Below are 11,653 nucleotides of genomic sequence, written 5' to 3'. Positions count from 1 at the left end.
TATCATTATCTGACATTATATCAAATATTTATTGTTTATTGATCATCTCCCCACTACTAAGCAAACTCCAGAGGTCTGGGATGTTTTCTTGCTCATCACAGCATCCCCAGTGTCTAAAACAATGCCTGGCATAGTAGGTATTCAATAGATTTTTTTAATTCTGTTTGTTTAATTAATTAATTAATTTTTGAGACAGGGTCTCACTCTGTTGCCCAGGCTGGAGCGTAGTGGTGCGATCTCGGCTCACTGCAACCTCCGCCTCCCAGGTTCAAGTGATTCTCCCACCTCAGTTTCCTGTGTAGCTAGGATTACAGGCGCATGCCACCACACCCAGCTAATTTTTTGTGTTTTTAGTAGAGATGGGAGTTCCACCATGTTGGCCAGGCTGGTCTCGAACTCCTGACCTCAAGTGATCCACCTGCCTCGGCCTCCCAAAGTGCTGAGATTACAGGTGTGAGCCACTGCACCAGCCAATAAATATTTATTGAATGAATAAATGGTATGGAGGTGAGTGATTGACAGATTTTGGAATATAGTGGTGGAGAAGAAGGGTTGAAAATACTATAAAATGGCCGGGTGCGGTGGCTCACGCTTGTAATCCCAGCACTTTGGGAGGCCGAGGCGGGCGGATCACGAGGTCAAGAGATCGAGACCACGGTGAAACCCCATCTCTACTAAAAATACAAAAAAATTAGCCGGGCGCCGTGGCGGGCGCCTGTAGTCCCAGCTACTCGGGAGGCTGAGGCAGGAGAATGGCGTGAACCCGGGAGGCGGAGCTTGCGGTGAGCCGAGATCGCGCCACTGCACTCCAGCCTGGGTGACAGAGCGAGACTCCCTCTCAAAAAAAAAAAAAAAAAGAAAAGAAAATACTATGAAATAAGAAAATGCATAGATGGAAGTTACATGACCTCAAGGCCCCACTTAGCCCTATCAGGAATAGTAGCAAAGACAAGCCCCAGACTCAGCAAAGGAGAGAGTGAGATGAGGATCAGGTGGAATTCTGGAGCTGGGTCCTCAGGGAGCACAGCCATCCTAGGAAAGCCCCAGGGCAGCGAGCAGGCCAGGTAGAGGAAATGAGGCAGGCTGGAGGCCAGGAGTCTCCTCAGACCTAAAGACATCATCCACCCCGAGCCCAGGCCTCTCTTGGCCAGATGGTTCCGGAGAAGCATCTGTCCCTCTATAAATTATCCAGGGCCCCCTCCAGCCTATCCTCTCTGGTGACAGCCGGAACAATTGTCCAGGAATTCCATCTGCTCCCCTGTCCCTCTCCCCTCCACAGCTCATCAACATTTCAGAGCAGCAAGGTATCCCATTTCCCTGGGCCTAGGGATGGAGCTGGGTCTGCCTCTTGGTGAAGCTGATCTCAAGTACCCACCCCCATCAGCGCACACACACAAAAACCTCAGCAGAGGCTCCCAGATCCCCAGAGGGAGAGGTCAGCTATTTTTATTTCCCGTCTCATCTATGCCTTTCTATCCTATACATCTTTTTTTAAATTAATTTAATAAAATTACTAAATAAACCAGCCTGGCCAACATAGTGAAACCCCCTCTCTACTAAAAATACAAAAATTAGTTGGGCATGGTGGCATGCACCTGTAGTCCCAGCTACTCAGGAGGCTGAGGCAAGAGAATTACTCAAACCCAGAAGGCGGAGGTTGTGGTGAGCCAAGATTGTGCCTCTGTGCTCCAGCCTGGGTGACAGAGCAAGACTCCATCTCAAAAAAAAAAGAAATATGACTTTTGCTGTTTACCAAAAGGTATCTGGCTGAAGGAAGAAATTTAGAAAGCTGGTTTGCTTTTCTAAATAGGTATAATTCCTAGTTATCATTTCAACCTTTCCAGAAATTGTTTTGGGGTTCACAAGGGGAGAAAGGCTGTTGTAGTTTCAACTATAGATTTGAAAAGCAATTCAAGTTTATATTTTGAAACAAAGGAAGTATCAGTAAACATACACATACCTTTGAAAAGAATGGGAATCACAGTCCTCGAGTTTTTAATTATTATTATTATTATTTATTATTATTATTTTTTAAGATGGAGTTTCACTCTTGTTGCCCAGGCTGGAGTGCAATGGCATGATCTCGACTCATTGCAACCTCCACCTCCTGGGTTCAAGCGATTCTCCTGCCTCAGCCTCCCAAGTAGCTGAGATTACAGGTGCCCACCACCACGCCCAGATAATTTTTGTATTTTAGTAGAGATGGGTTTTCACCATGTTGGTCAGGCTGGTCTGAAACTCCTGACCTCAGGTGATCCACCTGCCTCGGCCTCCCAAAGTGCTGGGATTACAGGCATGAGCCACTGTGCCCGGCTTATTATTATTATTATTATTATTATTATTATTATTATTTTGAGACAGAGTCTCACTCTGTCGTCCAGGCTGGAGTGCAGTGGCGCAATCTTGGCTCATTGCAACCTCCGCCTCGTGGGTTCAAGCAATTCTCTGCTTCAGCCTCCCGAGTAGCTGAGATTACAGGTGCCCGCTACCACGCCCAGCTAATTTTTGTATTTTTAGTAGAAATGGGGTTTCACCATGTTGGCTAGGCTGGTCTTGAACTCCTGACCTTGTGATCCACCTGCCTTGGTCTTCCAAAGTGCTGGGATTACAGGCATAAGCCACTGCACCCAGCCTATTATTATTTTTAATATGGAAGGCTTTATGAATTCATGTATCATCCTTGCACAGGGGCCATGCTAATCTTCCCTGAATCATTCTAGTTTTAGTATATGTGCTGCTGAAGCAAGCACAAGTTTTTAACTTTTAACATATGGAAGATAAAGTTATTTTCATTGTAGCGAGGCTGGTTCACTTCATCATTCCTCCCTCTGTGGATGGACAAACCCACTTGTGTACCTAAATATTTATTAGTTCACAATAACATAGTTGTTCACTATCTCTGGGAGAGAACCATGAGGAAAGTGGTAAAAATTAGGGGTCCCTTCTAGTTTTCAGGGTCTTAAGAAATAGCTGCGCCGGGCGCGGTGGCTCACGCTTGTAATCCCAGCACTTTGGGAGGCCGAGGCGGGCGGATCACGAGGTCAGGAGATAGAGACCACGGTGAAACCCCGTCTCTACTAAAAATACAAAAAATTAGCCGGGCGTGGTGGCGGGCGCCTGTAGTCCCAGCTACTCAGAGAGGCTGAGGCAGGAGAATGGCGTGAACCCAGGAGGCGGAGCTTGCAGTGAGCCGAGATCGCGCCACTGCACTCCAGCCTGGGTGACAGAGCGAGACTCCGTCTCGAAAAAGAAAAAGAAAAACAAAAAACAAACAAACAAAAAAAAGAAATAGCTGCAAGTTGCAGAAGAGTCAGGCTCACTTCATTTTGATGACAATTTTCATATGGTTGGCATCTATAGGGCTGTAGGGCCCACCTGCACAAACATGGTCAAGCATTTCTCAAGGCATAATCCACCTAGGTCCAAGGCAGTCCTTTCTGATGATTTAATTTATGTGGACTAGTCACCCTGCTGGGACAGATGTGCTTGGTGTGGAGTCCAAGTTTGGCATGACACACTCTACATAGGCATGACACACTCTACATAGGCAAAAGGGGTCTTGGAATAGAAGCAGTGGACAAAGATAGCAATTTGAGCTTCAGGTATTGAAGGAAATTGCTGGGAAAGAGGAGTCGAAACCATACTGGACTCAGCCCCACAGTCGTGTGACCTGTTCATTATGACAGCTAGAAGGGCCTTAGGCCATATGCAGCCTTTTTGGTTGCCAGCGACATCATCTACTAGCAATGTGAAGCCATGAGGCTATGTTCCTATTTGTGACTCTGATTTTGTGATGCTGAACCATGTATACATGGTTGTTATAACAATGAGTTCAAAACTTCAAGAGGTGATAACTTAATCTACTTCCCTAGATTTAAGTTATACACATTTCCTAATTCTTCAGTCTATTAATAGAAGTCCACAGCTGCCAACTTGGTGGAGAAGCTTTTATTAGATGTAATGACTTTTTCCTAACTTGGGATGTTGAATTTTATGGAAGTGTAAGAAATGTAATTTTAAAGACCTTGAAACTTGGTGGGAACTTGCATTCTTCATATTATTAAAACCATTTGGCCGGGCATGATGGTTCATGCCTGTAATCCCAACACTTTAGGAGGCCGAGGCGGGCGGATCACCTGAGGTCGGGAGTTTGAGACCAGCCTGACCAAAATGGAGAAACCCTGTCTCTACTAAAAATACAAAAAATTAGCCGGGTGTGGTGGTGCATGCCTGTAATCCCAGCTACTCAGGAGGCTGAGGCAGGACAATCACTTGAATGAGGGAGGCAGAGGTTGCAGTGAGCCAAGGTCAGGCCATTGCACACCAGCCTGGGCAACAAGAGCAAAACTCCGTCTAAAAAAAAAATTTTTATCTCTCAAAAGATAGTTAATTAAAGTAGGAACTCAAATAAATATTTGTACACCTGTGTTCATAGCAACATTATTTTACAATAGCCAAAAGGTAGAAACAACACAAATGTTCATTGATGGATTAATGGATAAACAAAATGTAGCAAATACATACAATGGAATATTATTCAGCCTTGAAAAGGAAGGAATTCTGACACAGGCTACAACATGGATAAACCTTGAGGATACCACACAAAGTGAAATAAGCCAGTCACAAAAAGACAAATACTGAATGATTCCACTTATTTTAGGTACCTAGAGCAGTCAAATTCATAGAGATAGAAAATAGAATGGTCGGCCGGGCGCTGTGGCTCATGCCTGTAATCCCAGCACTTTGGGAGGCCAAGGCAGGCAGATCACAAGGTCAGGAGTTCAAGACCAGCCTGGCCAACATGGTGAAACCCTGTCTCTACTAAAAATTCAAAAATTAGCCGAGCATGGTGGCAGATGCCTGTAATCCCAGCTACTTGGGAGGCTGAGGCAGAGAATTGTTTGAACCTGGGAGGCAGAGGTTGCAGTGAGCCAAGACCACGCCACTGCCCTCCAGCCTGGGTGACAGAGTGAGACTCCGTCTCAAAAAAAAAAAGAAGAAAGAAAATAGAATGGTCATTTCCAGGGGCTGTAAAAAAATTAGGAGTTAGTGTTGTGTTCTTATTTTGTTTTTGTTTTTGTTTTTAATTTATTTTAGAGGCAGAGTCTCGCTCTGTTGCCCAGGCTTTAGTGCAGTGGCATGATCATAGCTTACTGCAGCCTCAAACTCCTGGGCTCAAGCAATCCTCTAGACTTAGCTTCCCAAGTGCTAGGACTCTAGGCACACCTGCCTACTTTTTTAATTTTTTGGAGGGCATCTATGTTCACCACTGTACCACCAATGCTTTTTAAATTTTTTACAGAAACAGAGTCACACTTTGTTGTCCAGGCTGGTCTTGAACTCCTGGACTCAATAGATCCTCCTTCCTCAGCCTCCCGAAGTGCTGGGATTACGGGCATAAGCCACCACGCCTGGCCATCCATACATCTTTATATGATACCAAGTCTTGCTTTCTGGCTTCTGGTGAGATCTCACTTTCCCAACTCTAAAGCAGGAACTGCCTGAGAGCAGAGCTTGTTTCCCCCACCTCAGACTTTGTGCACCCTGAGGCTAGAGTCTGTGCCTTCCCTCTCAGATTGTGATTTGAATCCTGGGAAAGCTCAGAACGTGCAGGAGTGGTTTACCTCTTTTCTGGACTGCACTGGGACCTGTTTGTCCAGCTCTGCTTCACTCTGACCCAGTAGGAGCTGGGTAGTTCTCCAGTCCCTCATCTCTTTGCTGAATCAGGAAGTCCTCTCTCCATCCCAGGTCAACACCTGAAAGTTGGCCTTGAAAGTTTAACCGGGCAGCTTAACTTCAAAACGCATTTTCAAACCTTTCTTTTCCTTTCTCTCAGGTCTCAAGATGTAACCTTGAAGCTTACTGTGGAAACTCTTTTTTCCCCCTTCTCCTTATTCTTAAAATATAGCCTTGAAATGTACTTTCTTTCAGGCCAGGCGCAGTGGCTCATGCCCGTAATCCTAGCACTTTGGGAGGCCGAGGTGGGTGGATTGCCTGAGTTCAGGAGTTCAAGACCAGCCTGGGCAACACGGTGAAACCCCGTCTCTACTAAAATACAAAAAATTAGCTGGGCGTGGCGGTGTGAGCCGGTAATCCCAGCTATTTGGGAGGCTGAGACAGGAGAATCTCTTGAACCTGGGAGGCGGAGGTTGCAGTGAGCCAAGATGGCGCCATTGCACTCCAGCCTGGGAGACCGAGCGAGACTCCGTCTCAAAAAAAGAGAGAGAGAGAGAGAGAAAGAGGGGGAGAGAGAGAGAGAGAGAGAGAGAGAGAAATGTACTTTCTTTCTTTCTTCTTTCTTCTTTTTGTTCTGAAACAGTCTTGCCATGTCTCCCAGGCTAGAGTACAGCAGCATGATCTCGGCTCATCACAACCTCCACCTCCCAGCTTCAAGCGACTCTCTTGCCTCAGCCTCCCAAGTAGCTGGGATTACAGGCACATGCCACCAAGCCCAGCTAATTTTTGTATTTTTAGTAGAGGTGGGGTTTCACCATGTTGGCCAGGCTGATCTCAAACTCCTGACCTCAGGTGATCCACCCGCCTTGGCCTCCCAAAGTGCTGGGATTATAGGCGTGAGCCACCACACCCAGCAACCTCGTTCTTTTTAATTGGACTCTGTAAGTGGTGACTCACTCTGTCGCCCGGTCTGGAATGCAGTAGTGTGATCTTGGCTCACTGCAACCTCTGCCTCCCGAGTTCAAGCGATTCAGCCTCCTGAGTAGCTGGGACTACAGGTGTGCACCACCACACCCGGCTAATTTTTGTATTTTTAGTAGAGGCAGGGTTTCACCATGTTGGCCAGGCTGGTCTCAAACTCCTGACCTCAAATGATCTGCCCGCCTCGGTCTCCCAAAGTGCTGTAGTTACAGGCGTTAGCCACGACACCTGGCCCAAAAACTTCAAGTAAATCTCCAGGGATGACTCTTTTAGCAGCTACTGGAAGGGCTGGACCATGACCCATCTGTGATGTTTGTGCCTCCCCCACCACCCCATCAGCCCTGGGTAGTTCCAGAGTGGAAGGGGCTCCACAAGTACATGAATGAGTGGTACCACGGTGCTTCACATGCATGGTTCTGGCTATGAGTGACCCTCTTGTCCTTCCAAGTCTGTGTACATGCATCTGCACACCCTTGTGGTTTCAATGGGTGTGTTACTTTGCTTGACTTTTTTTTTTTTTTTTTTTTTTTTTGAGACAGAGTTTCACTCTTGTTGCCCAGGCTGGAGTGCAATGGCATGATCTCGGCTCACTGCAACCTCCATCTCCCGGGTTCACGCAATTCTCCTGCCTCAGCCTCCCCAGTAGCTGGGATTACAGGCATCCACTACCACACCTGGCTAATTTTTTAGTAGAGACAGCATTTCACCATGTTGGCCAGGCTGGTCTCAAACTCCTGACTTCAGGTGATCCACCTGCCTTGGCGTCCCAAAGTGCTGGGATTACAGGTGTGAGCCACTACACCCTGCCTGCTTCACATTTTGGATAGGAGCTGCATGACTGCACACTCATCCTATCAGAGGGCAAAGCCTCCTATCACTTTTCAACTCACCCTAAAGCCCACCGTCAGTATCCTCCCTGGCCCAGCTCCCTCTTTCCCTGAGCAGATATTTTCAGCTATCCTAAGCATGGTACGCAGGGCCTGCGCTTTGGTACAACAGCCCTGGAGGCACACGATAAGTGTGCCAACACACACATGCACAATCAAACAGCCAAAAGATGGGGAACAATGGCTGGGTTTGGATTTCAGCCCTGGGGCCGCTGGCTCCACCTCCTGTGGTGAGGTAGGGGTAGGATGGGGGAAGGAAACAATCAGAGGAAGAGAATGTTGTTTCAGGACCCAAAGGTCCCTGCGCTGGCAGAAGGCCTCACAAAGGGTGGGCTACTTGGATGTGCCTGACTCCTTCCCAGCACAGACTCTGTCTCCGCCCTGGGGCCCCCACTTGTTGGGCTGACCAGCACTGTCTTGGAGAGGCAGTGACAGGCCAGAACAAGCAGGGGCAGGATTATCCCTTACCTGGTGAGGACAAGGGCCAGCTCTGCATGCCCCTGGGTCTCCATGAAGTCTAGGGCCCACAGATGCCTCTGCACCCCGTTTATTGGCGGCATGTGGGGTGAGTGAATATGTCTGCCCTGCTAGGCGGTAAGTTGCTTGAGGTCAGGGCCTAGCACTTTTTTTCATTTGTATTAATTCAGTCACTCATTCAACTCACATTAATTGAATGTTTGGCACTGAGTTGGGGTCCCCTCCCTGCTCCTGCCCACAATCTGTGGGTGGGTCAATGGATGTGTGAATGAAGAGTGACAGCCCTTGTTCCCTGTTCTCTGGTCTCTGCATTCTCATTTGGTAATACACAAAACTCTCTGTGTGAAAAGGAGGCTAAGGAGAGAAGAGGAAAACTTGAGAATCCACTCTCCAGGTGAAGGGTAGGGAGGCCAAGAGCGATAAATTCTTATAAGTGGGGGCCTGGAGGAGGGGTTTATTGATAAGTCCTCAGAAAAATGCTCAGGAAAGTAGGGAATCCTGAGGGTTGGGTACTGGGGTGTTCTGGAGCAGTATAGTTACCATTCAAGTCTGGAGTGAAAGCCAGAAATCAGCCTCATGTGTTGAGTGACCACCCAAAAAAGGAAGCCACTATTAAGACAGGCTTAGGAGGATCCTAAAGTCATGAGGCTGCGAGCCCAACCTGTTCCAAAATCCTCCAAGGAACAGCCACCAGGTTGTACGCTGGGAAGCAGAAATTAGAGCCAAGAGGTGAAGAGCATCAGCCAGGGGCCCTCACCAGCTGTATCAGTCACTTTTCTCAAGGGTAGGACAGCGATAAGAGTAGGGTCCCTGGAGCAGACTGCCTGGCTTAATCGCCCAGCTGTCACCTAACTAACTGCATGAACACGGGCAGATGACTGGAGCTGTCTGTGCCTCTGTCTTCCCATGTGTAAATGAGGGTTAAGCAGAGCACCTACCTCACAGAGTTGTCGTGAGGGTCAAAAGAGTTCATGTGCATGAGTGCTTAGACCAGTGCCTGGTACATAGAATGTCCGTCTATTTTACCAGTGAGGGTTTGGAGGCTCAGAGAGGTTAGCTGTCTCCTGAAGGCCACCCAGCTGCAGACAATAGAGCCAGAATTTGAAGTGACTTCTAGTACTCTTGCCTTCACATCACACAGCCTGAAGAATCATAGGAGTGATCCCAGGCTGCTGACCTGAGGAGTGAGGTGATAACAATGACATGGTAGGATGTTTAGCCTCTAGGCATACTGCAAAATGGGTGCATGAGGGAAACTGGTAGGCCTGACGGCCGCGAGACCAAGTAGAAAATGTTTGTCATGAGCCTGGCATGGGGAGGAGGGTGCTGACAAGGGCTGAAGCAGTGGGACAGAATGGACACAGGGCCATGGGAGAAGGAGGACTGGACAACATTTGGTGGCCAGCTGGAAAAAAATAGAGGAGTTAGAGGAGGCTTTAAGGTTTTAAGCTCTAGTTACCCAAAGAATGGTGGGATTTCTGCCAAAAACAAGTATTGGGTGGGGGATTGTATTAGTCCATTTTCACGCTGCTGATAAAGACGTACCTGAGACTGGGTAATTAGAAAGGAAAGAGGTTTAATGGACTCACAGTTCCACGTGGCTGGGGAGGCCTCACAATCATGGCAGAAGGCAAGGAGGAGCAAATCACATCCTACATGGTGGCAGGGAAGAGGGAGAATAAGGACCAAGCGAAAGGGGTTTCCCCTTATAAAACCATCAGATCTCGTGAGACTTATTCACTAACACGAGAATGGTATGGGAGAAACCACCCCCATGATTCAATTATCTCCCACCAGGTCCCTCCCACAACACGTGGGAATTATGGGAGCTACAATTCAAGATGGAATTTGGGTGGGGATGCAGCCAAACCGTATCAGGGATATTCTTGGAAATCCAAGCAGTGAGACAAGCCCTCTTTACTGGGTGATTTTTAAATGGGCGAAGGGGGTGTGCTAGAAAAATTTCACAGAAACAGAAACCTGGACTAAAGGATGCCTTTTATGTAAAGGGGCTAATAGTGGCTAGATTCCTGAAGACACTGGGACAGAAACAATTGCTCAAAGGCAAGCCCCAGCATAGCCCAGCTCAGCCTCCCGTCATTGCTTCTGTTGCCAACCCCCTCTCCTGCTCCAGGGTAGGAAACTGACTTTACCAGGGATCCCCCAATGCCTCCACAACCACTCACCTCAGCCCCCACTCTCTAACCTCCTGTACACATACCTGACTTTTACACACACTCTCTCATTCTACCCTCACAGGGACCCTGTTAGAGAGCAGGGCTGGTGCTATTCTCCCCATTTCACAAGTGGGGAAACTGAGGCCTGAGACGTTTATGAGACTTTCTCAGGATCACACAACCAATGCCAATCAGTGACCAGATTCCAAATCCTGTGCACTTTACTTCATTACACCACACCTGCACTTACAGCGATCTCAAGCAGATTGGAGCCAGAGGCACGCACCTCCCTCTCCTCAGCAGATCCATAGACATCCCTTGATGTCCGAGGGCATTCATTTTCTCTCTGGGAGTAATGGAATGATCGCGTAATGGAGTAATGGAATAATAATGGAATGGAATGGAATGGAGGCAGTGAAAATGGGCAGAGAGGGATGTGGCAACATTATGGATAAGCACCAAACATCAGGGCTGAAAACATCCTTAGAAACCGTTGAGTGAACTCCCTCTGTTTGCAAGGGAAACTTAGGCACAGAAAGAAGGGACTTGCCCCACAGGGTACTGTGAAGGTTATCCCACTCCCTTTATTCTAGTTATCTATCACTGCACAGAACAAATCACCTCAAAGCCTAGTGGCTTGAGACATTTTACTTTCTGTCTGATTTCTGTGGGTCAGGGACTCACAGAACCACCCGGACTCAGCTGAGACAGGGCAAGACTCTATCTCAAAAAAAAAAAAACAAAAAAGAAAAAATTAAAGTAGTGTAAGGGAATATCCTGGGGCAGAGGTGGGGTTATTATTTAATATATAGGATGATCAGCGAGGGCTTCTTTACTAACATGAGATTTGAGCAGAGAGCTGAATGAACTCAGGGAGTGAGCTATGAAAATATCTGGGTTATAGCATTCCAGGCAGAGAACAGCTAGTGCAAAGATCCTGAGGCAGGGAACATGCTTATATGTTCAAGGATCAACTCAGGGCCGGGCACGCTGGCTCACCCCTGTAATCCCAGCACTTTGGGAGGCTGAGGTGGGCGGATCACGAGGTCAGGAGATCGACACCATCCTGGCTAACATAGTGAAACCCCGTCTCTACTAAAAATACAAAAAAAAAAAAAAAAAAATTAGCCGGGCCTGGTGGCAGGTGCCTGTAGTCCCAGCTACTCGGGAGGCTGAGGCAGGAGAATGGCGTGAACCCGGGAGGCGGAGCTTGCAGTGAGCCGAGATCGCACCACTGCACTCCAGCCTGGGCGACAGAGCGAGACTCCATCTCAAAAAAAAAAAAAAAAGGATCAACTCAGAGGCCAGTTTGGATGGGGCAGAGTGAGGTAGGAGTGTGCAGGGAATAAGATCAGATGGGAAAAAAAAAGATCAGGAGGGAGCCACTGGAGGGTTTGGAACAAAGATATGACAAAATCTGACTGCCATTTTTTAAATAAAATTTTAATTTTTGAA

General features: G+C 47.6%; 1 non-coding gene across 1 annotated transcript; it reads right to left on the bottom strand.

The window, feature by feature from the left end:
- Positions 1-2,643: 2,643 nt before the first annotated feature.
- Positions 2,644-2,750, bottom strand: LOC116460578 (U6 spliceosomal RNA). The gene has a single exon (XR_004245865.1). It is a non-coding gene; the product is annotated as a U6 spliceosomal RNA (small nuclear RNA).
- Positions 2,751-11,653: the final 8,903 nt, after the last annotated feature.

Source organism: Hylobates moloch, unplaced genomic scaffold (assembly GCF_009828535.3).
Source record: "Hylobates moloch isolate HMO894 unplaced genomic scaffold, HMol_V3 SCAFFOLD_20, whole genome shotgun sequence".
In the NCBI taxonomy this organism is placed as follows: Eukaryota; Metazoa; Chordata; class Mammalia; order Primates; family Hylobatidae; genus Hylobates; species Hylobates moloch.
This window is presented reverse-complemented; position numbering and strand designations above follow the sequence as displayed.